The sequence below is a fragment of the Melospiza melodia genome, chromosome 26 (assembly GCF_035770615.1).
Source record: "Melospiza melodia melodia isolate bMelMel2 chromosome 26, bMelMel2.pri, whole genome shotgun sequence".
NCBI classification, from domain to species: Eukaryota; Metazoa; Chordata; class Aves; order Passeriformes; family Passerellidae; genus Melospiza; species Melospiza melodia.
The window spans coordinates 5,604,299-5,631,559 of NC_086219.1; the positions used below are offsets into that span (position 1 = coordinate 5,604,299).

The following is a 27,261-nucleotide window of genomic DNA, read 5'->3' on the forward strand; positions in this document are numbered from 1 at the left end:
AAATTTATATGTCTGATAAATGGCAGCTGGGCTGTGAACATTGACTACACATGTGGCACTAAGGAGCTTTATACTGGGCCATAAAATGTTGAAACAAGCTTAATAATGGCTCTTGCCATCAGATCCCTCTGGGGATAAGTCGTTCTGGAAAGTGGCAGACCCTGAAGGTTTGCATCTCTTGACAGGGGTGATGTACTGCTCTATTAAAAATCTTGGTACTTTTTAACCATGAACCCCATTTTTGCCACTTTGCAAACAATTTTTATTGCATTCCTTTGTTTTTAAAACATTTGACTTGCCAGAAATAGTCCTTAGATCAGAATTAATTATTGGTGTAAAGCTGCCGTGGGCTTTTAAGGAATTCCTCACCTGCAGCTCTTAACTGTGACCATATTCCTGAGTGCTTGTGCCAGCAAAAGTTGTATTTGTTTTTCCCTGGTATAGTAACAAGAAACACCAAACATTGAAACACCAGTGCCCCACTGGAGCTTGACCTGTGGTACAGTCAGGGCTCAGAATTGTGCTTTGTTTTGACATCCCATCACATTGTGCAAGAGCAGTTGCATCCAGCTGAGAAAACGGAAATAAAAGCACTTTTCATACAGAGGCCACCTCATTCCTTCAGACTCAGCCTGATCCCCTTGTCGGGAATCCACTAGCAAAAAAACCCCTGAGCAGACAAAAAACCCCACCCAAACACATCCTAAAGTAAAACATGATCTCTGCAAGGAAGGGAGATGGGATATGTCATTGGATGGAAGCAGGGAATGGTTAGGGAGGGTCAGCATTTTATTAGGCGGGGTCTTCAAATGTTTTCCTTGAGTTATGTTGGTCTTGATTTTTGTAATGTGAATTATCTTTCATCTGTTATGAGCAAGAGCAGCTCAGCTGTGAAGGGTCAGGGTGCTGGAGTCCTGTAAGAGCTGAAAGTGTGGAGGTGACAGGAAACAGGGGAAAAATCAGTGTGGGACTCTACAATAAGGGGCTGGATTCTGCAGATGCACAGGAGGATTGAATTATGGTCACCCAGGCAACATCAATCCTGCCTTTCCCTAAATTTGGAGTTACTTGCTTTGTAACCTGAATTTTATTTTTCCTTGGAAGAAGTCAGTTTGTCACATTTCAGCATGGAGAGATGATGACACTGTTTTGATGTTATAGATTTTAATTTTTCCCAGGTAATGTGTCACTTGGTGGAGTTTGCTTTGGGATTTTGTTGTTGTTTTGTCTTCTAAAGGCTGTAGTTTGCTTTGCCAGCATTCCTTCCTCAGGCTTCTGAAACGTGATCTGTCAAAAGAAGGATTGATTTTGAAGGGAAAATTGATTGCTGAAGTAGTTGCTAAGTAAAGGAGTTTGTGGTGCTACATTTGGGAGTAGCAAGATGAAAGCTGAGGGAAAACAAGCTGCAAAATTTCCTGCTGAGGAGTTTGTGCTGAGATTTAATTCTTCTGATAGGGAGCACCGATGCTTTCTGAGCTCCTCATTCATTGCCGTGCAGCTTTCCAAACCACTCTGTGCTGTGGGGGAGTTCATCTTTCTCCTTTACCCTTTCCTTTACAAGCTTGGCTTGATTATTATCCCCCATCAGCTTGCTGAGAGGAGCAGGATGCTGCTCCCATCCCTGCTCCTCGGGGATCAGGGTGCTGCTCCCATCCCTGCTCCTCGCGGATCAGGGTGCTGCTCCCATCCCTGCTCCTCGGGGATCAGGGTGCTGCTCCCATCCCTGCTCCTCGGGGATCAGGGTGCTGCTCCCATCCCTGCTCCTCGGGGATCAGGGTGCTGCTCCCATCCCTGCTCCTCGGGGATCAGGGTGCTGCTCCCATCCCTGCTCCTCGTGGATCAGGGTGCTGCTCCCATCCCTGCTCCTCGGGGATCAGGGTGCTGCTCCCATCCCTGCTCCTCGGGGATCAGGGTGCTGCTCCCATCCCTGCTCCTCATGGCACAGCCCGGAGCTCGGGGAGCAGCGATGGCAGCGCTCGGTACCGAACCCGCGGAGCTCCCCCGGCGCTGCCGCTTTAAGAGCTCGGGCGGGGACGGGCAGGGAGAGCTCCGGAGCCAGCCCGGCGTGGCACGGAGGGGACGCTGAGGCTGTGAGTGAGGGGACGCTGAGGCTGTGAGTGAGGGGACGCTGAGGCTGTGAGTGAGGGGACGCTGAGGCTGTGAGTTAGGGGATGCAGCCACGGGCTTCGCTGATGGATGCAGGGAGAGGACGCGGCGCTGAGCCGGCTCACGGGCAGAGCTCTCTGGGATCTTACTGCCAGAGCTCTCCAGGATCTCATTGCTAGAGCTCTCTGGGATTTCACTGCCAGAGCTCTCTGGATCTCACTAACAGAGCTACAGAGCTCCCTGGATCTCACTGTCAGAGCTCTCTGGGATTTCACTGCCACACCTCACTGACAGGGCTCTCCAGGATCTCACTGCCAGAGCTCTCCAGAATCTCTCTGACAGCACTCTCTGGGATCTCACTGCCAGAGCTTTCCAGGATCTCCCTGACAGGGCTCGCCAAGATCTCCCTGACAGAGCTCTCAGGATCTCATTGATAGAGCTCTCTACAGGATCTCCCTGCCGGAGCTCTCTGGGATCTCATTGATAGAGCTTTTTGGGATCTCCCTGCTGGAGCTCTCTGGAATCTCACTGACAGGACTCTCTGGGATTTCACTGCTGGAGCTCTCTGGGATCTCCTTGCCAGAGCTCCCTGGATCTCCCTGCCAGGTAGGACTGAGCACTCCATACAAAGTCTTGGCCCTGCAAGTGGAGGATGGTGGAGCTGGGAAGGATGGGGTGATGCCAGGGAAGTTCCAGACAAAGCTTTTCCCTTTGAACCTTTTCAGAGCTTTGATTACCCTGCTGGCTCAATGAAGTGTTGCTGGTGTTGGGATGTTCACCTCCTGCATTTTAATTGTATGGGGAATAGAGAAGAGGCTGCAGAGGAGAAACACACTCCTGGAAAGCTCCCTGCTGTCACATCCATGCATGCTTGGATTTTATAGATTCCTTGCTCCAAAAAGCTGAAAGAAATGCTCAGATTCTTTGTGGTTTCTTGCCCTTCTGTAATCTTGCTTGACAGTTTTTCCTTGGGATTTTTAATGCACACTTTCAGTACAACTGGGGATACGTGTGGGGATTACATAACCCTGGGGATATCAGTGGGAGACTGGCTGCATTTCTGGGCAGGGATGAAAATCAGGAGTTCTGGAATTGTTTGTGCAAGGTGTTTGCATAGGTGCCTGTGAGTACTGTGGGTGTTTCTATTCCTGGGAAGAGGTGCTTCCTCAGCTGTGAGCTGGAAGGGGGAGGAGAGGTCAGTGGAGCTTGGGGTAAAATGGTTGCTGGCTGCTGAAATGAGCTTAGGTGAAAAGCACCATTGGAGGGAAAATGAATCCATTTTGGGAGCAAATGGAATAATGTTCTCACTGCCTTCCTGCAATCTCGGTGGAGCAGAGCAAGCTGTACCAATTCCTGCTGGTTTTGGTGTGTAACAGCACAGAAATCTCGCAGAATCGCAGTTCTGTAGTGTGATTGGAACAAGCAGAGAAATGTGATAGAAGGAGGAGATTTCTGCAAGGAATTCCTGCTGACTGTCATTTCACTCAGCATTTGGCAGTGTCACTGATTGCTCCAGCAGCTCCAGGCTGGATTTTTTTTCCTTAATCACTTTACAGAGCAGTCACATATTCCCCTCTCCTCAGAGTGTGGCCGTGGCTGTCTAATTAACAGAGATCCTCCTCTTTTTAGGGAGATTTTTGGTTTCCAGAAAAATTCTGTGTGGTTTCCAGCCAGCATTCCTTCTCCCACTGGGTCTTTAATAGCTCCTGAAATTCCCCAGCTTGTAATCACTGCTGCAGCCAGATGGGGACTAGGTGGAACACCCATTGCATCTGTGCCTGCATTTATGAATCTGCCAGAAGTATCTCACTTAGGTGAAATTTTAGATCTGTATTTCATGAGTTAATGAGCCCTGCACAGCGATGAGGAGGATCCAGCGCTGGTACTGGCAGGGTTTCCATCCCTCTCCAGATCCTGGAGTGATGCTGATGGAGCAGGGAGAGCTCTGAGGACTCATTCAGCCTGACACCAGCAGAGCAGAGGCTGCAGCTCCACTTTACCAGCTGATGGTGCTTTAAGAGGTTCTTGGATTGAACAGGCTCTTCTTGCTCCTGCTTTTCTGCTTCATTGCTCTCCTCGTCTCTTCTCCCTGTGGAAGGAGCTGTGAAAACTGTGTGAGGTTTGGATTTTCTTTGCTTTTCCTCCACTCCCTCTCCCTTCCCACCCTCCTGGGTGATTTTGGAGCAGAGTTGCCCAAATCAGTGATGTGGGTGGCAGGATATAGAGGGGGAGGAAGGGCACAGGATGCTCCTGAATTGGATCTCAGCACAGCAGGGTAGTAACACAAAAGAGCTGCCTGAATTACTCAGGGCTGTTCCTGGTGCTCCTGGCTGTGCTGAATCCAGCACTGCAGCAAGGCTGGGCTCTCCCTCCTGCACTCACCTGCCTCTGCTGGGGCAGCCTGAGGGCAGCAATCCCAAGGCTTGTGCTGCATTTTGGGATGTGCAGCCCCAGCAGCACCAAAATCTCTGTGAGTGCCCTGGGGGTGCTGTGGGTGTGGATGGAATGATGCTGCTGGATGAGGCTCTGCTTCCCACCTGCCTGCCCTGACCTGTTCACCTCCCTTGCTGGAGTATCCATGCTGTCACTTAACCCTTTCCTGGAAGAGCCTCATCAGCACAAGTTGTGATGAGCTTTGGTGTCACCCTGGCTCACTTCTCCCCCAGCAACAGCAGCTGTGGTCCCAGAACAGGCTCCTTTGGCAGCTGGAGGGAGAGGGAAGGGGGTGATTTCCACTGGGGAGCAGGAACAAGCTCCAAGAGCCTTTCTACTTGCCCAGCTCCTGTCAGGGAAGCTGGAATCTCTCACTGGTCCAGCTCCTCTCAGGAAGCAGGAGCCTTTCCACTTGCTCAGCTTCTTGCAGAGATTCAGTCTGTGGATGCCACAAGTAAGATGCTGGAAATAATCACTTTCTCCAACCATTATTTCATTAAGGCTTACTGGAATTGGAGGCATTTTGTTCCTACCAGTCTTGTGTCCTTTTGCAAAAAGGGCTTAAAAGGTTTCTTCTGGATCTGATGAGAATCTTCCCTTCCTAGGAGTGATCTTAAACATTGACTCCAAACTCTGCAAATCCATCCAAACTGCTCCTTCCTTCAGGCAGCTCTTCCTGGGTGCAAAAAGAGCAGTTGCTCTGCTCAAAGGAGATTATTTCCTCCTGACTTATATAAGTTCTAAAATAAGAAAATAAATCCCAACCTTGTCAGGGATGAAACCGTTTTTCCAAACTCGGGAATGATCCCTTTTGAAGCAGAGATTGCTTCAGTGAATTGTCAGGAGTGCCTGGAGAAGGGAAATCTCAGCTGTGACACAAGGGGGGCAGCTCCATCCTGGGCCTTGGGCTGTCATCCCTGTCATAGGGATGTTCTGGGGAAGAGGGACAGCAGGCAATTTGAGTTTTCATTCCATCTTCCAGTGTGGTTTAATCCTTCTGTCCCAGATTTTGGCTTTTTTGTTGTTGGTTTCCAAAGATTGGGTGTGAGTGCAAGATCCTTGGCATGAAGGCTGGGAGTGATTCTGTTGAAATTTGTGACAAATCTTATGTTGTTTGGCTGAGTCAGGGTTTTAAATCCCATTTGGTTGTTAAAAACCTCTCTGTTTATCAAATGACACCACTTGGGCCTGAGCTGGTAAGTGCAGATGAGCTTTAGACCCTGCTAATGAATTCTTGCCATCATTAAAAAAAGGCAAAGAGAGCTGTAGGGTGAATGAGCAGCCTGGGCACCAGAGGGACCAGATTCTGTTGCTGGTTCTGCTGCCCTGGAGGTGGCCCTGGCTGTCCCCTGTCCCCTGCCGCAGTCACAGCCCAGGGCCTCCCTGCTGAGGTGTTGTGAGGGTCAGGGCTGGGCTCTTCCCAGCATAATCCCATCAAGCAGCTTTTTACTGTCTTTGGTGCTCAAACATTGAATCTGTAACAAAACTGAGAAGTTTCAGAGTGACTTCTGAGCCTGTTTGGTGAGGAGGAGCTTTTTAGTGACGAGTTCAGAGCCAGAGCAGAGCAAGGCTGTAAATTTAACTCTGTCTGTGTGTGTCTGGTGCTGTAAATTTGCTTTAGCCCTGCTGGAGGAGGAGCTGAACCAGCTGGGATGTGCTGTGGGCAGGGGCAGAGCAGGTTGTGTCTGAACAGTCTTTACTTCAGCCTTAACATTTGGTCCATTTTTAGGGGACTAGTTGGCATTGTGGAGCTTGGGGTGGCTGTTGAGTTGTGTCAGCACCAGCAGGGTCTGTCCTGTCACTGTGGTCCCTGCAAAGCTTTGGGCAGCAGCTTTAATGTGGGGATCAAACTTGGGGTGCAAAGAGTCTCTAGAAATCTTGACCTAAACTCAAACTTAGCAATGTGCTTTTCCATGTTAGAATAAAACTAAAAAGTGTTTTAATGACTCTATTTTCTTTTTAAGTATATTAACATGTGAAGTCTGTGTCCTTCCATGTGTACAAGAACCTCAGTCAATCCAGCTGTTCTCATTTCCCATGAGATTTTGGTGTGTAAAATACAAACAGCAAAAAGGTGAAATAGATTTTGGCATTTAGGAAAACTTTTCAGCAAGTGCCTTTTCTGTGACAGCAGGCATCAGGTATTGTCTGGATCAGTGTGAGGCCACAAGGTGTTACCCAAGTCAGGCTTTTTTATTCTTTTGGATCCCTGCATCCCTGTTTTATTCCACAAATAAACCAGATTCTGTTCTGTGGGTTTTTTGTGCAGAGGATTTTTCCCTTTTTTCCCCCCTGCCTTTACAATTAAGAAAACTCTTGCAATTTGCCTTTGAGTCACCCTGCAGCAGCTCCTGGAAACCTCCCATCCCTCTGCCTGCCCTTCTGGTGGGTGGATGAGGAAAGGAGTCACTGGGTGAGGAGAGGCAAACAAGGGAACAATTGCAGCAGGATTGCTGCGTGCTTGGCAGAACAGGAGCTGCCATTGTCCACAGCGCCCTGCTGATCTGTGGGGTTTGCTCTGAATGCTCAGGGCTTGTGGCTCGGGGGCTTTTTCCCTTTCAAACAGAAGCAGAGCTTGGGGGGGACGCTGTGGACAGGCCCCAAGGGTTTTGTGGATTGTTGGAGAGTTTGCCCCAAGGGTTTTGTGGATTGTTGGAGAGTTTGCCCCAAGGGTTTTGTGGATTGTTGGAGAGTTTGCCCCAAGGGTTTTGTGGATTGTTGGAGTGTTTGCCCCAAGGGTTTTGTGGATTGTTGGAGAGTTTGCCCCAAGGGTTTTGTGGATTGTTGGAGAGTTTGCCCCAAGGGTTTTGTGGATTGTTGGAGTTTGCCCCAAGGGTTTTGTGGATTGTTGGAGTTTGCCCCAAGGGTTTTGTGGATTGTTGGAGAGTTTGCCCCAAGGGTTTTGTGGATTGTTGGAGAGTTTGCCCCAAGGGTTTTGTGGATTGTTGGAGAGTTTGCCCCAAGGGTTTTGTGGATTGTTGGAGAGTTTGCCCCAAGGGTTTTGTGGATTGTTGGAGAGTTTGCCCCAAGGGTTTTGTGGATTGTTGGAGAGTTTGCCCCAAGGGTTTTGTGGATTGTTGGAGAGTTTGCCCCAAGGGTTTTGTGGATTATTGGAGAGTTTGCCCCAAGGGTTTTGTGGATTGTTGGAGTTTGCCCCAAGGGTTTTGTGGATTGTTGGAGAGTTTGCCCCAAGGGTTTTGTGGATTGTTGGAGAGTTTGCCCCAAGGGTTTTGTGGATTGTTGGAGAGTTTGCCCCAAGGGTTTTGTGGATTATTGGAGTTTACGTTGCTTCCCTCGTTGCCAGGGTGGGACAGCTGCCTCTGGAGCCTGGCACATCCCGAGGGGCTGGAGCTGCCAGGCTGTGCCCCCAGGGTGGGGTGTCCCTGGAGGGGTCCCGTGCCTGCCACCCTGCTTTCCTTGACTGGCTGTGTTGCAGAATCCCCCGAGGTCCTGTCCAGCAGCCCCTGGAGGATCGGATCTTCACTCCGACCGTCTCGGCTGTGTACAGCACTGTGAGTACCCACGGGGCTGGGCAGGGTGGGCTCGGGGCTGGGCACAACCCCAGGGCAGCCAGAAATCAGCCAGCAGAGAAAATGCAGCCTCCTCTGCCCCTGAAATAAATGGAGCTCAAATTTTGGTGGCATGTGAGTAGGGAAAGAAGGGGGGACCCTGTGGCTCTCCACAGTGCAGCCGGGGGGAAGTTGGGCTCTGCTCCAGGGAACAAGGACAGGACAAGGGGACACAGCCTCAAGTTGTGCCATGGGAACCTCTCACGCTGGATGTTGGGAAAATCTCTTTGCTGAAAGCATGCTCAGACATTGGCACAGGCTGCCCAGGGCAGTGGTGGGGTCACATCCCTTAAAGTGCTCAAAAGATGGGTGGATGTGGCACCTGTGGGCATTGGGATAGTGGGGGAACCTTGGGCTTGATCTTGGAGGTCTTTTCCGACCTTAATAATTCTATCATTTTATGAAGAACCTTTTTAGTTGCATAGGAGCAAGATGGGAGAAATCTTTGAAAGACTTGTGGGTCCATTGCTATTTTTAAGTGTCTAGTTTTATTCAGCATATTGGAGAGTGTCACTGGAATGACAGTTTTGGCCATATTTTCACTTGGGTGACTCCATCTCTTTCCCTTCCCATGCATCTCACAGACTGATTTTTTTGTATACTAGTGGTTTCACATTTCTAACACCTTCTTATGAGAAAAATAATCAAGAAAGATTTGTTTTCACGTGAAAAAATCCATTGCATAGAGGAAGAAATATTTTGATAGTAAATAGAATATTTGGGATAGGTGCCTTTGGCTTGCTGTCCTAGATGATTGCTAATGTATAATATTGATTATTGTAGAAATTTAGCTTAGAAACAGTTATGTTTGTTTGTGAATATGATGGTCTTTTCCTTTTATGTATTTCTTTTTTTCCAATGGCAATAGCTGGAAGCCCAGGGTTATAAATAAGCTTTGCTTAATCAGCACAGCCCTGGGAAAGTCATATTTTGCTGTTCTGGTTGGGATAGTGCAAATATTTTTAATGCCAAAAAACCCTGCTTTTAAGCTGCTCTTTTAATTATTTGGAAAACAGGAAGAAAAGCTGTAGATGGGATAAATTCACCACATTTTATACAGAAACATAAGCTGCTTATAGAAAAACATAAGCTGCTGTGCAAGGTTTTCTCCTTCTCTGTTTGCAGGAGTGACTGGGGATGGGGTTCTTGGCTTGGGCACCTGGGGCTGGAGCTGTGGGTGCCCCTGGGTCCCTGGCAGTGCCCAAGGCCAGGCTGGGCAGGGTTTGGAGCAGCCTGGCACAGTGGAAGGTGTCCCTGCCATGGCAGGGGTGGAACAGGAGGAGGAGGATTCCCGTCCCTCCCAACCCAAACCATTCCATGATGGTTCAGTGATAATGATGATATTTAGCTCTTCCCTTTTTTGGGTTTTAGAGGAGTTTTGTGCTGCCTCCTCTGCTGGGGCTGTCGGGGGTGCTGAGCTGGGCTCTGGGCAGGATTAAGGGTGAAAGTGCTGCCATTGGTCTGGAAATGCAGCAGCTCAGGTGGCTGTAGGGGCACAGGGACTCAGGGGTGTTTGTTTATGAACATTTGGGGGCTCTGGTGGCCATGGATTCCCATCCAGGGAAGGTGGAGTGGGTGGGACACGGCTCACAAGGGTTGAAGATTCTGAGGTTTGAGGCACTGACAGCAGTGAATCCACAAACCCCAGCTGCAGCCTTTGGGCAGCCTCTGCTCCCATACCTGATACAGAAATGTTTGTGTGCAGAAAAGCAAAACCAGAGGAACAAATTCTGAATAAATCCTTCCCTGTGAGGGTGGGCAGGCCCTGGCACAGGTGCCCAAAGCAGCTGTGGCTGCCCCTGTACCCCTGGCAGTGCCCAAGGCCAGGCTGGGCAGGGTTTGGAGCAGCCTGGACAGGTTAAGGTGTCCCTGCCATGGAACAAGATGAACTTTTAAAGTCCCTTCCAACCCAAACCATTCTGTGAACATAAATGTACAAACACTTCTAATAAATAATTCAGTTTGTATTATCTTTTATATACCCCATACAACACTTAAAAAACACTTTAAAAATATCTGATGTCCTTTAAAGAAGGTTATTTTTTTCATTTCTTTCCTCCCAAGATATAATGCAGATGCCTGTGGGGAAAATATGACTCTGAAAATTCAAATTAATGTAAAAAAGAAAAGTAACTGTGAAGAATGACCTAAAATAGCTTTTCAGTGTGGAAAAATATCACTCCTTGCTATGTTACAGGAATAGAAGACAGGGCTGGAAATATCTCAGTTCAGGATCTGAGAATGCAAAAGTTTGAGAGAAAATTTCATGTTTTGGGGAAAGGAGAGAAATTTCTCGGCTGGGTTCTTTTCAGGCTTCCATTTGAAGCCCCAGGCAGATTTCAGATTCAGAGGGAGTCCAGGGAAAAATGAATTGGGGTGGAAAAAACACATGATGGGAGTGCCTTGACAAATTCATTCATGAAAGGTCTCAGTGGTTTGTTACACAAGGAGCAGCACCATGTGTTTGAGGCCTGGCTCTGCATTAAACAGACTTTTTGAAGAGCACTGTGAGATCACAGAATCCTGAAGGTTGGAAAAAGCCTCCAAGATCTTCAAGTGCATCCTCAGTACCCAGGGGCTGCTTTTCCCATCAGCATTTTATTTGCTTGCACATCCTCTGTGGGATTCCACGTGGATTATGGATCATCACTCCCAGAGATGTTTTTCCAGAGCATGGCTGGTGTGGGAAGGGTTTTGGGGTCCAGAAGCACCACGTGGTGACTCTGAGCTGCCCCCACGTTGTTCCTCTATGTTGTGTGTGGGGTGGGAGCAGAAATCACTTGAGGTATGGGCAACCCACAGATGTGCCCCCAATTTTTCATTAGATAAAGAGGAAAAAATAGTTCAATTATCCTTTCAGTGCCTTTCCACATGCATTATCAGGACCTTGGTTGCACATTCCAGAGCTCTTTTTTCCCCACAGCTACAAAAATGGGAATGGAAAATCATGTGGCTTCCACTGTGAGCCCCAATAATAAACCTAAATCTGAGGAACAAATTTTCCTGTAGGACAGAGGTAGGAGGTGAGGAAGAGGCCCAGTGGGATGAAGTGTCTGAGAACTTGGAGATGCTCAAACTTCACAACAAGGCTTTGGTAGAACCTCTTTATCAAGGAAATCATGCTGGTATTAAATCCAAACCCACCTAAATTCATAAGTCATTTTTATTTATTTATTGTGACATGTTACACTGAATGGGTTGTTGGTTTGGGTTTTTTAATTAATAAATCCAGCAGTAAAATTATATGAAAGCAAACCACAGTTGGAAATAATTATTTCCATGAACTAACCTTGTAATAGTAATTTTCCCTCATCAATAATGGAGAATGCTCTATTGCAGAGCTACTTGTGGACATAAAGGTTTGGGGTTGTCCTGTAAACTGCTTCTTGCCTGCTGTTTCCAAATCCTCCACACTGCAAGAAATTAGGGTGGCTACTTGTGTGACCTCTGAAAGATCCAAAACCTGCAGAGTTTAGAAGGGGCATAAGAGTGAAATTCTGATTTTGTTGTAAATTATTTCAAAGAAATATATCCAAGGGAGCTTTTAAAAAAGATGTAGACCTCTAACAGGAAGGGAACTGCACAAAAGGTGAGTGTAAATCCCACCAGGCACCCCTGTCCTGTGCCCAGGGGAATGGGGCTGAATCTGGAAAATGAGATTAAGGAGCAGAAGCAGAAATGCTCTTCAGATTCAGCACAAGGAACTGGATAAGAAGAATAATGGTGCTCATGGACATCCTGTCTTTGCACAAATAACTGGTTTTGGCAGGTCATGGTGGAGGTTTGTAACTGCTTTGGTAGCATGTTGTGATTGGAAGTGCTGAAGCTTGGACCAAAACCACTCTGGGATAAATTCTCACGAGCTGAGGAGCAGCACTGAGGCTGCCTCCAGTGGAAGGTGCTCCTGCCCATGGAACAATGGGATGAGTTAAAGGTCCCTTCCAACCCAAACCATTCTGTGCTTCTTTGAATGACTTGTGGATGAGAGCTGATTGGGAGTGAGTGTTAACAACACAAGGTGTGTTTGTGTGGGGAGAAGTCACCTGGCAGGTGCAGGGTCCAGCACTCATTGAAGGCACTGGTTAGTGACTGTCCTCATGTGCCTTTGGAGCAGGGCCCTGTCCTGTCAGGGTGCCCAGTTCACTCCAGCTGGGGACACAGAAGGCAGTGGGGCAGTGGGGTGCTGGAGAGCCCCTGTTGGGGAAGATGAAACAGGAAAGCCTTATAAATATGATTGCCTGGAAAAGATTTTGAGAATATAGAAAGTATAAGTGAGATTGAAATGAAAGCAAGCTTTGAGATCCCTCAGTTACTGAACAACTGGAAAACAATGGTGTGGCCAGCTGAAGGTGATCCCCTTTTGTTGGAACAACACCCTCTGCTTGCAGACAGGCCCAAGGCTCAGAGCAGACCCTACAGCTTGGCAGAAGGGCCCAAAGAGGAGTTTTTAGGGTTTAAAATGTAACACAGTGTGTAATGTAATGATTCTTATAGGCTGTATGGAAATGCTGTAGGATTTGGATGTTGTGCTAGATTAGTTAGTGAGAATCAGAATATTCAACACAGAAGATTTGTGGTATTGGAATGGGAACTCTCGTATGCTTTTGCTCTCTCACACTCTCATCCTCTTTCCCCCTCTCTCCTCTCACTCCTGCTCCAGCTGTGTTTGGCAGCTCCCAGCAGGGCCCTGCACTTGGCCCCTTGCAATAAACCCCAAGTTCCAGACCTGGCTGCAGAGATTTCTCATCTCCATCTGTCCCATCTGTCCTACCCCCCCGACCCTCCTTGTCCCAGATTTTCAAGGACTAAGGGTTGACTCCCATTGGTTCTTGGGGTGTTTGGTTGTTTCTGTCCTGGGGTGCCCCTTGGTCCCCCCGAGTGTTTCACAGCCAGCAGAGGTTCCATGGTTCGTGTCCTTTGAAGGGATCTTCCTGCAGTGAAGAGAATCCTGTAGAAAAGGGATTAGGGGGGATTAGCTGCTGCAGCCTCCCTGTGCTCAAAGGAGGGATCTGGGTCAGGAGGCCGAGGCTGTGGGATGTGCAGGAGGGAAGCTCAGTGCCTCATCCTGCTCCAGCCTGGAATCATGGAATGGTTTGGGTTGGAAAGGTCCTTAAAGCCACCCAGTGCCACCCATGGCAGGGACACCTTCCATTATCCCAGATGCTCCAAGCCCTGTCCAGCCTGGCCTTGGACACTTCACAGATGGGGCAGCCACAGGGAAACCAGGGTGAAGAGTAATCCCAAACTTGTATGAGGTGCTAAACCCAAAAGGTGTAAAAGAGCTCAGAAAGAAAAGAAGAATTCCAGACTGAGTTTTTATTTTGTATTTCATTACCTTTTTCCTTTAAAATACAGGATTAAGGCTTCTGGAAAACTAAAATTAGCTCTTGCTACTCAGGGAAAATAGAAGGTGATGCCCTAACAAATTAATATGTAATTTTGAACATCCATTTTTAGGAGAGCAACTTAACCTATAGATTTAAGGAGGATATTTGCTTCCATAGCAATCTCAGACCATTAAGAAACAGCAAACCACACCCTGGGCTCTATGGGGGCAGATACCCCAGGAGTGATGAGCTTAGACAGTCTCTACCTTTTACCTTTGTTAAAAATTACTGAAGAAAACACACAAATTCAGCAAGTTTGTCTTCCTTTACTACCTGTTTACATTAAAATCAGTGTCTTAAAATTCAGTTTATTTTAAATATTTTGTTGTAGGAAGAGGAAGGTGTGGAAATACCAACATTGCTGTAGCTGCTGAGAAAGGCTCTCTGTGCTTTTCCTTCTGGAACAAACATCAGTCCTTGGTTTGGGTGCACTGAGCTAGACTTGGCTAAACTTAGGAGGTCCTGGAAAATCAGTGTGAGGCTCCTATGGGATACTCTCCAAGTGAGCTGTTGCCAAACTATCAAGCTGGTACAATTTTATAATTGTTCTGCTGCCTTCATTAGGCTTTCAAGCCAATTTTAGTAGGTCCAGACCTGTGTCTGTCATGTGTCTGCTGCACTGCACCAGGGTATCTCATGGACTCATTCAAGCAGCTGCAGTTTTCCTCTCAGTTCAGCTTCCAGATTTCAGATTTTCAGATTTCAGCTTCCAGATTTCATATTTCCACATTTCACCTTCCAGATTTCAGATCCAATCACGGGAGCATTTCTTGATGTCTTTCAGTAACCTGCACCTTAGGTTATTTTCCCCAAGGCAGTGCTGGAGTCACCACCTCTGGAAGTGTTCAGGGGATGGTGTGGGGATTTGGCACCTGGGGAATGTTGTTTAGGGGTGGACCTGGCAGTGCTGGGTTTATGGTTGAACTAGATTGGATTAGGTAATGGAGAGCTTTCCAACCTTGGTGATTCTGGGATTCTATTCCACAACTCTATTTGCATGTTGTAATTTCTGAGGAGGAGGAGGAGGAGAACTGCTGGGTGCTCACAGTGACCTGGGGTATTGGTAGTGCCCCTGTCCCCATTGGCAAAGCCCTGTGTGGGCTTGGCTGCTGTTGGGTCAGAGAATTTTGGATGGCTCAGTGCTTGCACTGCTGAGAGCAGGGAGGTGAAAACGGGCAGTGGTTCAAGTCCCACAGCTGTCACAAAATAACCTCTATAACCAAAATAACCAAAGTTTCCCCCAAGAAGTGCCATTGGAGGAGAATGGTGAAGAGCAGGGGCACAGCCTGCCTCTGGGGCTGTTGATAGGAATGATTTCCTTTTATTTCTTTGTGTTTTGGGTTGTCTGTGCTTCCTTCCCCTCCTGGCTGCATTATTTGATTTCCATCACAGCCCAGAGTCCCTCCCCAGCACCGAGGGCTGCATGGCTGACACGCCAGCTCTCTCAGGGTTGACACAGGAGTCATGGGACAGACTTTCATTTTCTCGGGGATGGGCTGTGGAAAGTTTTCTGGAGCTCTGTGTGAGGCTGGCTCTGATCCAGCTGGGGCTGCGTGCGCACACCTGCCAAGAGAGATCAGCCCGAAAAAGAGATGATTCATCCCTGGCAAAGGGAAGGATCCAGTTGGGGACACAGGATGAGGTTCTGTGCCTGACCCACCCTTTCCTCTGATGAGCACTCAGGGGCTGTAAATCTTCCCTCAGTGAAGGCTCCTGGCCCATTCCCAAGCCCTGGAGCTGTTGCATGTTGTGATTTCCTGGGATTTCGGGGCTGGCACAGCTGCTGTGGTGCTTTAGGAGCTGGAACGACACTCTGGGTGCAATAAAGTGACTTGGAAAAAGCACTTAAGTGGTGAACTCTGTGACTTCTGCTCTCTTGGAGCTAATACTCATTAAAGAGCCAGGAATTTCCTTCTGCCGCCTTTACCCTGCTGGGGACATTCGTGCACACATTGGGCTGTGCAGTGCCAGTGACCTGTGTGGGCTTTAGCTGCCTTCAGCTCACACTGGGCAATGTTAGATGGGATATTGGGATAAATCCTCCCCTGTGAGAGAGCCCAGAGCAGCTGTGGCTGCCCCTGGATCCCTGGCAGTGCCCAAGGCCAGGCTGGGCAGGGCTGGGAGCAGCCTGGGACAGTGGGAGGTGGCACTGCCCATGCCAGGGGTGGCACTGGATGGATTTAAGGTCCCTTCCAACCCAAGCCATTCCATTATTAAGTGGTGCTTTTCAGCAAACAAATAAATGAGAAAAGGCCAGTGAGAAGCAAATGCTGAATTTCAGTAGTGTGGGTTTTAACCCAATCTGCCAGAATTTAATTGTGTTGAACAGCTGGAGGTGTCACCCAATAGTTGTGTAACTCTTTTTTTTCCTTTGATTCCCCTTTTTTTTCACCATAGCCACTCTCTAAATTATATTTAAAACTGTTCCATAGTGGAGATAGTAAAGTGGAGCAAATATTTATGTGCCATGAAAACATTTTTCTAATATTTTGCCTAATGTGTTTTGTTGAGCTTTTTAATAGAAATTGAGAAAGGAGATAAACATATGCAAATTTGCTTTGCTGTTTGATTCTTTGCTTGTGGCAAGCCCTGCAGATACCATGGCCTCTTTGCAGTAATTTATTTTTCCTTTTTGGAGGGGAATATGAAAATTTCTCCCTTACTTTGTTGCTGGTAATGTGTATCAAACCAAGACAATCTCCTTGCAAAATCCCAGTGTTTTTTTATATGGCTTCTCATGGAGGGAATAAAGGTTCCAGGCTTAAAGGCAGAGGGATCTCACACATTTCCATCAGTGCAGCTGGTGCTCTGCTTTTTTGATCCTTCCACATTTTCCTGAATCACATAAACAGTTAAATAACTTGTGCAGTGCTTCACTTAGACAAGTCAATATTATTTTGTCTCTCTAGATATGTACAACGGAGTCTCTGCAGACTGATTACTAATGGAATGTTTTACTAACAGTTTATCTCCACACAGGTAACACAAGTAGCAAGACAACCGGGTCCTCCTGCCCCATCCCCTTACACTGCACATGAAATAAATAAGGGACACCCAAATCTTGCTGCAACGCCACCGGGACATGCATCGTCCCCTGGGCTCTCACAGGTAAGACCTGGCGTTGGAGCAGAGCATTGCCAGCCTGCCCTCCCCTCCTGTGCCATCCTCAGCTTCTCTGCTCAGCAAAAAACTCATTTATGATGTCTGGGACCAGTGGAGAAACAAAGTGAATAAAGGGTGTGGCTTGAACCTTGCAGTGACCTATCAGCGACACTTAGATTAGCACACCAACACCATCAATTGCTATCTATAAATTAAATTTAAATTGGTGAATTTATTCCAATTTATTTCTATTTATACCAATATCAATTTATAAATTAAATTGATATTGGTGTTTATAAATTAAATACAAAATTACAGGCATTACTTGTATTTTCATTTATATTCTGAATTTTTTTTTGTACAGGCATTAGTTCCTCCTAGAATCTGTAATAGAAACTAAAAGCAACTTGAAAAATTAGAGAAAATAACCATGAATGAGGAGGAATGTGTTTTGCTGTTGGATCAGGCAGTGACCAGTGTAGAAGGTGTGGCTTGAACCTTGCAGTGACCTATCAGCAGCACTTAGATTGGTACATCAATACCATCAATTGGTATTTATAAATTAAATTTATATTGGTAAATTTAGACCAATTTATTTCTATTTCTACCAATTTATAAATTAAATTTATATTGGGATTTAAATTGGTATTTATAAATGAAATACAAGTTTACAGGCATTACTTGTATTTTTATTTATATTCTGAATATTTTTTGTGTAGGCATTAGTTCCTTCTAGAGTTTGTAACAGAAACTAAAAACAACTTGAAAAATTAGAGAAAATAACCATGGATGAGGAGGAGTGTGTTTTCTGTTGGATCAGGCAGTTTGGGGCATGGCCTGACTTCCAGGTTAAACACCCCAAAAGTGCCCTGTCTTCTGACTTCTGGATTTTCCAAGGGGATATCAAGATGTTGCAGTTTTGTACAAGATGGTGCAGTTCTGTAATTCTGAGAAATGGGGCAGGAAAATGAGTTGCACAAATGATTTCTTATAAAAGAGATGAGACAAAGGGCTGCTTACAGAAAAGTCCAGGACAGGAGATAAATGGGAGTTCTAATAAGAATGGAGAAATAGAATTTAGTGAGATATGTGGAATAAATTGATCTCTTTGTAGCCTCTATTAGATAAATATTCTGCAGTGCTGACTTGAGAGTGGAGAAGCTTATCTGAAAAAGGAGGGGGCAAAAGAGGCAGGTAATGGGCTGAGAAAAAAGGGAGATCAAAGGTACTGGGATGGGGAAAGTGGGATGTGTAAGGAATGAGGTGTGAGCTAGGGGAAAGCCTGGTGTTCCCTCTGCTCTTGATGGATTTATATCACAATAACTTGTGTGGATCAAGCAGGAAGGCCTGAGCAGCTCAGCTGTTAAGGACAGTGGGTTTGTTCTGAGGAAGAGGAGCAGGATGAGAGGCTGAGGGTGGGTTAGGAATGGGGAGATGATGGGGAGAGCCTCAGGTGGATCTGAACCCCCAAAACATTGAACTGCAGCTGCCCTCCCAGAGCAGGAGATGCCTGGAAACATCAGGAAAGGAACATTTCACTGAGTGATGCACACTCCAGATAAAGCATGATGGGGCACAAACTCAGGTTGTGTTTGGGGTGTGCAGCTGCTCATGCTCCATGGCTGGCACATCAGAGGCTGCATTGGTGCTGTTGGGGCTGCTCTTGCACTCCAGCTGCAGGGAGTAAAGGTTCTGGGCTGAGGGAACAGGGAGGGCACAGCAGGATTGCAGAGCAAACCCTCAGGTGCTGCCTGGCTTTTGTCACGGATCAAGACATTCCTTCCTGGTAAACCTCATCAGCACAGGAAACTACTCATGTGGCAGAGGAGAGGGGAAGAAGAGAACATTCTGGGCAGCCTCTTTAAATCTACTGTAATCAAGGGATTTCTCTTCTTCTCTTAATATTTTGCATGGAGTCAGTGCATCCACAGAGAGTGGGCTCTGTGCCAGATCTCCAGGCAGGTGGATAATGTGAAGAGCCAAATGCTCTTGGGACACCAAGAGTCTGCACTTGGGACACCAGTGAAAGGGGATCAAAGCTTTATAGAATAATCTGTTCCCAGGGACAGTTTTCTGTACCTCTAAACTATTAGAGATTTGGGTAAATTTATATTCTGAATGTTTTTCTGTGTATCTCACTTGGACCCCTGTCAGGAGTTGAGTTTCTGTGTTTTGTTATGGTAAGAAATTCCCAAGTTAAAGGGAGATTTGGGTGGAAGTTTAACCTGTTCATTGCATGTGTGATTTGTCTCCCGGGCTTCAAGGAACAGCCTGGTGCTTGTGTTAAGGACCAGGTGAATGGAAGTTTGCTATTTCCACACCCCTTGTAGTTTGTGAATTTCCATCATGTTTTCATTCATTACTTTCTTTTAGAAAGCGATGAGAGAGTAATTTTTGAGTAATTTTGTCTGATTCTTGGGCACCTTCAATCCTGCTGTTTCCCTTTAGAGATAAAGGGACCCAGGCTGACATTGGATTCAGATGAATGTGTTATTATTAATTCCTTTAACAGCAATAAAGCACAAATAACTGTATTTTACCCACCCATGCTGTGTTGATGATTGGACACTGAACACAGGTTGTCTTTGCCTTTGTCCAGTCATGCCTAACATAGCAAGGGGGTGTTTGTGCATAAAAGATAAGGACAAGACCACTCTGTTTGAATTAGAGTCTGATTAAGGGTCATTGATTTCTCCATCAGACTCCTGAGTTAATAAATACTCACCAAAGTGAGTCTTTGCAAGGTAGGGACTGCTCTTGAGGCAGTAGTGAGTGACAATACTGGTGAGTGTTTGAGGCTTTGGATGTCACCTGGTGCTAAATGGAGTTTGGGCAGAGATGGCATTTGTGTCACTGTGGTGGGGCAGCTCTGAGTGCTCAGCAGAGTCTGTCCTTGCTGTTCCCAGCTGGGATCTCAGTATATCCTCAGGCTCTAGAGCTTCTTGAGGGGATCTCACAGAACCATGGAGTGTCCTGAGCTGGAAGGGGCTCACAGGGATCAAATCCAACCCCTGGCCCTGCACAGACACCCCAACAATCCCAGCCTGTCCTGGAGCTCTGGCAGGGCTGTGCCCATTCCCTGGGCAGCCTGGGCAGTGCCAGCACCCTCTGGGGAAGAGCCTTTGCTGATCTCCAGCTCAAAAACCCAAACCCCCCTGGGCCAGCCCCAGCCCTTCCCTGGGTGCTCTCCCTGCTCACAGGCAGGGATCAGAGCTGCCCCCAGTGAGGGCTCCCCTGTGGCTCCTCCAGACACTGCAGCCTGAGCAGAAGCCATGCTCTGAAGGAGAAGGTGATTTAACAAATGCTTTGGTTCCACCAGTGACCCCTGACTGTCCTGGCTGCTCCAGAGCTGCCTGTCCCTACACATCAGGTGCAGTAATATCTTGAATTCTAGTAAGTTATAAAAGGAATTCCTGTCACTTGCTGGAGCTCCAGAAAGAAGTTTATGTGTGATGAGATGACAGCATTGTGCCCAGTGGTCTGAAAGGGAGGGTTTGGGAACAAGGATCAGGGAATGTATAGGGTTGAGAAGTCAGGTACCAGTGAAGGTTGGAGCTTTGTTTGCTTTCCTTTAGCTTTATCTAAACAGACAGAAGCAGCTGGGTCTGTGGTGCTGTGGTTGTGTGGCCCTTTCTCTTCCTCCTGCACCATTTCCATCTGAGGCGGCCACAACAAGAGCAGGGCTCCTGCTCCACCTCCTCTGAGGCTTTCCCAAGGGACACCTCCAGCACTTTGCTGCCCTTCAGGATTAGTTTGTGCAGCACAGTGAGGAGGCCTTGGCAGCCACGTGCAGCAGTCCCACACCCCCATCTTTGCAGCATCTCTGCTTCCCAAATTCCAGGGCCTTGAAGTCATAGTGCTGAGCTCTGGCACAGGGGAGTGTGCAGCACATGCTGCTGCAGTGATGTTATGGCCAGATGTGGCCCCAAGCACATAAAATTTCATATTCCTGGTGGGTTTTGCGTGTTTTTCCCTCATTCTGACAGGGAGAGGAGGGGCACAGCCCCTCTGCCTCTGCTCCTGGCTGGAGGCTGCAGAAGGGGCTGGGTTGACTCAATTGGGGAGGAAAGGAGAAGCCATTGGGAAAGGAGCAGAGCAGCTCCTCCTTGGATGTGGCTCCCAGAGCTCAGGTAGGGCCTGGATTGACAGTCAGGCCCCATCCCATGATGGATGGAGAATCCAGAGCAGGCTGAGCATTCCCAGAGCCCCTCACAGAGCAGCTGAAATGCTGTGAATCTGCCCCATTCCAGTGCCTGGCACTGATGGATGGGGCAGCCGTGGCAGGATGGGATAATGGGAAAGCAGAGCAGTGCCAGGGCAGCTGGGCTGGGAGCAGCAGGAAGGAGCTTCCCTCTGTCCATGGGGTGAACAGAGGAGGAGAGGGCTCCTGCAGAGGCAATGTGCAGAGCTCAGGGCACCAGGAGAAGGCAGTTTCACCCCTCTATGACCTGGGGGTGTTTTGCAGGATCCCAAGGAACAAGTGCAGTGGGTGCTGGCATGTGAGGGTGAATGGTTTGGAAAAGACTCTTGGCTTTCTCTGCCTCAGCTCCAGGGGGGTGCTGAGGGATTCTCCTAGTCCAGGGCCACAGTTTGGAAGCATCAAGTGACCACACTTGGAACAAATTGCCAGGAATTTCCTTTCTAGTCAGGGACAGCTCCAGCTCTCATTAGGAACACGCTGTGCACTGAGCAGATTGGTGCTGCCTGCCCACGGCTGCCTCTTGGGATGGGCTGGAATGCTGGAGCTCCAGGGAGCAGAGGATCCCACAGCACTGCTGGGGACCTTCCTGTGGAGCTGCTGTGGTTGTGGACATCCCTCACCTGCTCCTGAAAAGGTGGAGATACACCCAAACGAACAAAAGTGCAGGAGGGCTGAATTCTCTGCATCTTAGTGCGTGGAGACCTTGACTTTTAGGTGGCTGATTGAAATCCAGAACAGATTGTACCAGCTGAAACTTGTTACCATCTGGTTCTGTGCCTGAAGTGAAGAGAGTTTTGTGGTCTCATTCTGCTCCTCAAAAATGTCACCATCGTTGAATTAGTGTTTGTAATAGCAGGGAGACATTCCTTAGTACCTTCAGGTCTGGGAATGTGTGCCAGGAAGCAAGTCTGCCTGCCATCTGTGGCATGTTTATTAGGCAATCCCCAAGCCCCTCTTTTATGATCTTGGATCCTTTCTACAGGAGCTGGAATAATCCTGTTAGAACCATGATGTTTATTCACTGCTTGCATCTTCTGCAGCCCAATTTGAGATGCTTTTAATTAAGGAATGTTTATTATGGGATTGTAACAGAAGGAGGGATGTAATTTAATTGTAACCTCACCCATTGGTACCCTGGGGTCAGTCAGGTGCCCTGGGACGTGGGGATTGTTACTCCTTGTTCTCTTCTTGTGTTGGAGGCAGCTGCCTGTGGAGTCTGGTTGTTACACATTGAACTCAATGAGCAGGGACAGGACCCCAGGGAGGGGCTGGAGCTGTGTCAGGCTGGATGGAGATCAGCAAAGGCTCTTCCCCAGAGGGTGCTGGCACTGCCCAGGCTGCCCAGGGAATGGGCACAGCCCTGCCAGAGCTCCAGGACAGGCTGGGATTGTTGGGGTGTCTGTGCAGGGCCAGGGGTTGGATCTGATCCCTGTGGGTCTCTTCCATGATTCCTCATTATTTGGGTCCACATGTGCTTTGCTAGAAGGAAATAGCATAAAACCAGGTAATAAACTTCCTCTGCCCCTGGGGCACAAGGGGCTCCCAGTTTTATTGGCTCATTCAGATAAACTCCCTGTCCATCATTTTCTGTGCTCAGGAGCATCTCTGTGGATCCCTTGATCCGAGTGGATCTCTAAGCTTTGCAGGGAGCTCTTCCCCCAGAGAATTTCCCTGTGTAGGAACCTCCTTGATCTGTGTAAGGAGCTGTTATCACCAATTCCCTTCTGGTTAAACCCACCCAGAATCCCAGAATTCTTATGGTGGTCAGTCAGGGAGTTTATTTGTGATGTGGATACAATGAAAGGTTGAACTCTCCTTGTATAAATGAAGAAGTTGGTGCTGGACCAGCTGAGGGAAAATGTTTCCTGTTTGCGCTGCTCCCCCAAGCAGCAGATTGCAGTTTCTTGGATCTGCTGTCCATTCCAGGTAATGAGAATAAGGCAAATTTAAACAACTCCTGATAGTGTGAACAGTAAACCTACCTAAAAAAAAAAAAAACCAGATTAATATCTAGCAATGGATTTTTTTCTGACCAGTCAAGAGTTTGACTAGTCAGAAAAAAATTTTTCTTTTTCTTTTCACTTCTTCCCTTGTGCTTCCTTCTGTACATCTGGGTCAGGCTCCATCCCAGCACAATTCCAATGCATTTTGCAAATTCCAAGCTTGCAGGAATATGTGACTGCAGGTGGAGATTTGAAACTGTGAGTTATTTAATAGCTGATAAATCCAGAAGTGTAATCTCCTTTTGGCCTTTGTGTTCAAGACCTGCTGGAAGTGCAGCTGAACCCTCTGGTTTGTAATAGGATTAGGAGGTTTTTGATTGGGTTAATAATGCTGGGAATATTTCCTCTGAGAATGTATTTCATTATTTTTGGTTCATTACTGTGCTTTTTAACTCATTAAGTTAAGTCTGGCTGGAAACATCAAACATGGCTTGTGTCTCAGTGCCTTTGGTCTTCAGGGGGCTTTTGTGTGGGGATGCTGGGCTTCATGGGTGTTTTCTAATTTGGGACAGCATCTGGGGGTGAGAGCTGCAGGAAGGGAGAGTTGGGAAGGCATAATGCAGCTTCACGTGCAGATTAACTCTATTTATTTTAATTATTTAACCTTGGAAGCAGTTGGCTTTCATGAGGTGCAACGTAGGGGGGATGTATGAATTAGTTGTAGTATTTGTGCACTTATGAAGGACAGGAAGAGCTTTAATTTATTTTTTTCTAGCTAGGAAAGGAAAGAAAGGAAGAGCCATCACAATTTTATCGTGCACATGTGCAAAGAAAAGATTACAGCACAAATACTGAGTCTAGCTGGGACTAGGTTGTTGTCACCTCATTGTAAATCTTCCGTGCCTCCTGGGTGAGTTCTATTGGGTATCTCCTCACAGCACTGACTCCTTCTCCTTCACAGCACAGCCAACAAACTCCAACTCTCCACCCCTGGCTAACCCTCTCTTTTGGTCACTCCTCTCCTTATTGGACACAGCTGTGGTGTATTAAGGGCAGGGCTGTTCCTGATCTGTAGTGATTGGTACAGCTGCAACTCCTCAGGTGTGAGACCTTCTGCACTATTCTCTTACATTCCATCCCTTCTCACTAGGTCTGGCTTTAGACCAACCCCTCATCTGCCTCATAGAATGCTGTTATAGGATCCCAGGATGGTTTGAGTTGGGAAGGATTTGAATCTCATCCCATCCCACCTCTGCCACGGCAGGGACACCTTCCACCATCCCAGGGCGTTCCCAGCCCTGTCCAGCCTGGCCGTGGGCACCTCCAGGGATCCAGAGCTGCTCTGGGCACCCTGTGCCAGGGCTGCCCACCCTCCCAGGGAAGGATTCCATTCTAACCCCCCATCCATCCCTTCCTCTGGCAGTGGAAGCCTTTCCCTTGCCCTGGCACTGTGAGGAATTCCTGCTCTCAGAGGTGTTTAATCCCTCTCCAGGCGCTCTGCTTTGCCCAGTGGGGAGGGAAATGTTTTTCTGCTGCTGTTTGAGCTTTTCCTCTCTGGAGCAGCCGTGCCCTGGCTCTGAGTGCTCCTGGCCCTTCCAGCCTGGCCAGGCAGGGCTTTGGAAGGGAAATCTCTCTGCGGGTGTCTTGGCCCCACGGCCCCTCCTGGCTGCTGCGCGAGCGGAAGCGCCTTTGTTTGGCCTGTCAGATTATTGGGAATCAAAAGCTCTTCTGAACTTGCCAGTAACTTGATTTGGGGTGGAATAAAACAGCATTTTTAATAGGAAATTGAGCTTCTCTGTAGCTGTTTCAAAATTCTCCAGATCCCTTTTTTCAGGACTCCTCCACATGTATTTTCTATTCTCACAGTCACGTGCCCTGAGCTTTTTTTTTTGGTGCTTTTCAGACTTAGCCACTTGTTGAGCCACATTTTTATTCATAATATAAGAAGACAAAACAATACGAGGCAATTTGCCATTTTCTTGCATTTAATAACTTCAATTCTGGAATTCCTTGTGTAACAGTACCTTCTGTTCCATGCAATTTAATGGATGTTTTCTTGCATGCTCCAGAAAATACAGAGTTTTTAAACAAACACCATGTGTTCAGTGAAGCACCAGAGTCAGCACAAAAGTCAGGGCTTTACACAGCCTGTGTTTTGTGAGCATAGAGGGCATAAAATACCCCTGCAGCCAGAGAAACCAGGGAGATGGAGCCCTGTTAGCTGTGGTGTCAGACTGGGAAACAGAGGAATAACCTCTGGAGCCATTGAAGAAGCAGCAGGGAGGCCACATTGCAGAGGTGAGGCTTTGAATCCATGAACAGCCTGGTTCTCCTGCCAGCTGAACTCTCTGTGCTGCTTTCCATTGAACCAACAGAGGTGTTGGAGCCTTAATTCCACTGTGCAGCCTGGAAGGGCTGTGCCCATGTTCTCCACAGATCCCTCCTTGTGGTGCCATTAGAAACACAGAATTTATTAACTTGTTTTAACTTGGTGCAAATTCAGACACTTTATGTGGAGGGTGTTTCTGGGCTTCAGTGGAATTGAGGAAAACTTTGGTATTTTATCTGATTGCTGCCCTCACAGAGCTGAAGGTTGGGAGACCTGGGATCACCAGGTGCCTGCTCTGAGCTGGATCAGCTGGAGAGAGAACTCTGAGATATCAGAGGACACATTTTTGGAGTTGCTTGTTGGCTTTTGGAAGAAAAAGAGAGGAAAGCTGCAAAGCTACTGATGTGGAATAGGGTCTTGGCTGGTTGGGGTTGTGTTCCTGGGAACAAGTGTTGTCCTCAGAGTCTGTTTTAAAAATGGAGGCAGTTTTATAGACCAGGTGAGAGGCACTCTGTGAGCTCAAGGGTGTTTCTGCAGACAGTCCCAGCTCTGCTTTCAGCAGTGGGGATGTTGGAATTCCTGCCCTCAGCACACACATGCACTCCATAGTTTTGAGTACCTTTATTACAGAAAATGCCAATTTGCTTAATTTACATAATGGTCATTAGCAGATCACCCCAGGCTGTGAGCCAGGGCAGAGTCTGGAAGTTCAGCCTCAGGAAGGAGCCCCAGGAAGCCATGGCAGAGTTTCCAGATATTCTGGAATGTTTTCCTGTGACATTATCCTGGCCTCACACCTTCAGTAGCAGCAGATTCCATGCTGATGGATTTAAAAATGGCTTTGGGAGGGAGCAGCCACCAGCAGGACCCCTGTCCACCCCCATGGCTCAGAATCACTGCTTTGGGCTTGCACTGCAGGTCCTCAGTGTGGGCTCACAGGCTGGAGCAGTGCCTGGGAAGGGGAGGAGGATCCTGTCCTCCTTCAGGCTGGGGGTTCTGTTTGTCCTTGCACTGCTGAGGGACACAAACAGCCAGGGGAGCTGAGGAGAAAATCACTGAAACCCAGAATGGTTTGGGCTGGAGGGACCTTAAAGGGACCTTAAAGCTCATCCTGTCCCACCCCTCCCACTGTCCCAGGTGCTCCAACCCCAGTGTCCAGCCAGGGATCCAGGGGCAGCCACGGCTGTGCCAGGGCCTGCCCACCCTCACAGGAACAATTCCTAATTCCCAATATCCCATCTGACCCTGCTCTCTGGCACTGGGAGCCATTCCCTGTGTCCTGTCCCTCCATCCTTGTCCCCAGTCCCTCTCCAGCTCTCCTGGAGCCCCTTCAGGCCCTGGAAAGGCTCTGAGCTCTCCCTGGAGCCTCTCCAGGTGAACACCCCCAGCTCTCCCAGCCTGGCTCCAGCCCTGGGGTGTCTCCATGGGCTCCTCAGGACTTTCTCCAACAGGTCAAGAATGTGCATTTTGTGTCCCTGTGGTCCCTTGTCCAGGGAACAGCAGACTGTGTTCCTTCACCATCTTGCCTTGGAGACAATCCCATTATCCACATTGAAGAAGAAGTGCCTGTAGCTCTGTGGGTGTTCCTGGGGCTCAGTTTCCCTGTGCCTTCCTCCTTTGCCCACTCAGATGTGTGGGGGGGAAAAGATGGAAAGCCATAAAAAAGATTGTTACAAATTTGGCTGTGCAGGTAATGACACTGGTGATGTACCCTGAGAGAAACTCCTGCAGAGGAAAAAGGGGAGACAGAGCAGTAATTCCTCCTGGCTCAGGATATTTGTATCCTTTCAAAGGCTGAGCTTAATCACAGAATCCCAGACTGGGTTTGGTTGGGAGGGACCTTAAAGCTCATCTTGTTCCACGCCCTGCCATGGGCATGGACACCTTCCACTAAAATGTTATTATTTACCAATAAGAGGAATTCCCTGATGGCTGGGCTTATGGAAAAAGAGGGAATAAAGCTGTACTTTTCAGGAGAAGGGCAGTGAGGGTCCCAGCTACTTCTCTGCATTTTCTGCTTGTCTGCAATTTGTTAAAGTCCTAAAATCAGGCAAAACACCTGGAGCTGTCCTGGCATTCTGAGGAAATAGCTTTAGAAAAAGCCTACATATTTAAATAAACTCACTGAACACTCACAGTTCCTGTTCATTATGTGCCTCCACCCAAACCTCAAAACTCCCCAGTAAATCCA

At 47.8% G+C, this 27,261-nt stretch overlaps 1 protein-coding gene across 2 annotated transcripts in view; it reads left to right on the forward strand.

Annotated features, from left to right (window-relative positions):
* EIF4G3 (eukaryotic translation initiation factor 4 gamma 3) overlaps positions 1-27,261 on the forward strand; it is a 147,538-nt gene that overhangs the window by 32,827 nt on the left and 87,450 nt on the right. For both annotated transcript variants that reach the window (XM_063176922.1, XM_063176923.1), the window contains exons 2-3: positions 7,976-8,051; positions 16,460-16,603. The gene's annotated coding sequence lies outside the window, so the exon portion shown is untranslated. The remainder of the gene's footprint in view (positions 1-7,975; positions 8,052-16,459; positions 16,604-27,261) is intronic.